We start from the raw sequence: 1820 nt of genomic DNA, 5'->3' as shown, positions 1-1820 counted from the left end.
CGGTGCGAGTGGGATGCTTCACCGCACGGGTGTTGTGATGGCGTCTCGCCGTGGCTCTTGTGATGGTTCCGACGCTGCGGCTCGACATGTGGCGGGGAGTAAAGTGTGGCCGCAGTGGACCATGAGCAGCACCAACATGAGGCTGAGTGATTTCCTTTTGAATTAGGTTGGCGGCAGGGCGGCCGTTGATGAAAGACTACAACGTGAAGATGGAGGTGTTTGTTCAGGAGCCGGATGATTACGTACACGACCAGCGGCCTCTTGAAGAAATTCTTAACTTGACTGCGCACCAAGCGCTGGAGGCCATTGCTAGGCCTCTTCACGAAGGTGTGCTCTCTCTCGGGCAACGTAGGGAATATGAAAGAAAGCATACGATCACTCCTGCTGCAAGGGGAAAACCAAACGGAGTACTCACGCAGGTACTGACAGAAGCGAGGCGGGAGGCAGAGGAAAGGCTAAGACGAACGCAAGAAATGAAATTTACCACTTCCACTAATATCGATGATGTACTGTTTAAGGGAAGAGCTCGCGTCAACGTAATGAAGCTGAACGACTTTCTTACGAGGGAACTGGACGGCAGGGGCATTGTGGACACCAATCGGGATGTCATGCTGGAGGAGTTTTTCAGGGACCCCACGAAGTATATCCGTGATAAAGGAGCACTGAACGCGATACAGGCATCAGGTCGTTATTTGAGTATGAGGCGAGCTGCAAAGGGTGAAGTCGTCTTCGACGAGGATATACGCAGGCTTTGCGATAAGGGTGTCGACAATCTACCGGGGTGGTCATTGGCTGCTGCGGAGGTAAAAGCAGCTGTTCATAACTCCACTAAACATTTCTTGGATGCGGTTGCCGAGGAGGCGAGGAACCCAACGACGACGAGCGCACCGGAGAAACTGGAGGGAGTGTACGAGTCTGTGCACAATGCGGGGCGGAGCCATGCGGTGGAACTTCCGGACGGCGTGGAGCGAAAGAAAACGGGGACGGGAATGGGGGTGCGTGAGGGGAGGCCAGAACAGTCATGGTCGTACAGGGAAGCTGACGACGCTATCGAAGAGAATGATGCTGTGCAGCAATGTGGTGCAGCACCTCCCGTGTTGATGGTGCGCGCCTCGGAGAAAGGATGGCCGCACTCGTGGCATACGATACAGGATCCTCCCAAGGACGTTTTTGTGAACTGTGAGATGGATCGAGTGTGGCGGATCGTCAAGGGCGATGTAACCGCGTGGTCCACCCGTCACCGTGGGACCGACTTTGAGCCAAAGCGACGTGTGTTGATTGGGACGCCCGGGATCGGGAAGTCGATGGCTGCCGGCTCGTACCTCCTCTACCAGCCGCTGTACTGCGATGCCAAGAAACTCCAAGTGGTTGCGTACAGTTTTGGTGGACGTACGACGTAGGTGTTTGACAATACCACCCAAACGGTGTCAACATACGTGGGTAGTGGAATACCCCTGGAAGTGGTGGATGTTTTGTGTTATTTGAATATGAAAGGGTATGTTATTTAAGATGTGACAGTGAAAGGGAAGCCATCGAGTTGTTTTGCTCCCTATGAATTGGGCATGATTGTGGTGTCATTCCCAAACGTGCGCAACTATGGTAACTGGGAGACGCAAGAAGGAGCGGCGCGAATCATCGTGAATTGCCACGCCGAGATGGATGTGAAGGCGATGTGTGCATGGATGAATCGTGATGGGACTGCGGAGAAACAAGCGGAATGCTGGAAGATGCTTGAAAAACACATGGATAAAGCGGGGCCGATTCCACGTTACATCTTTGATGCGAATGAGTTCATTGCACACTCTGCTGCCACAGAGGAT

General features: G+C 53.4%; 1 pseudogene, besides 1 other annotated feature; it reads left to right on the top strand.

Moving 5' to 3' along the window:
• Positions 1-1820: a sequence feature (areas not merged during assembly with more than two copies in the genome that could not be assigned to a particular haplotype).
• Positions 189-1820, top strand: Tc00.1047053413489.10 (annotated as a pseudogene).

The sequence above is a fragment of the Trypanosoma cruzi genome, genomic scaffold, assembly GCF_000209065.1.
Source record: "Trypanosoma cruzi strain CL Brener 1047053516869 genomic scaffold, whole genome shotgun sequence".
Taxonomy (NCBI): Eukaryota; Euglenozoa; class Kinetoplastea; order Trypanosomatida; family Trypanosomatidae; genus Trypanosoma; species Trypanosoma cruzi.
Note: the sequence above shows the minus strand (reverse complement) of the source record. Positions and strands in the feature narration are given on the sequence as shown.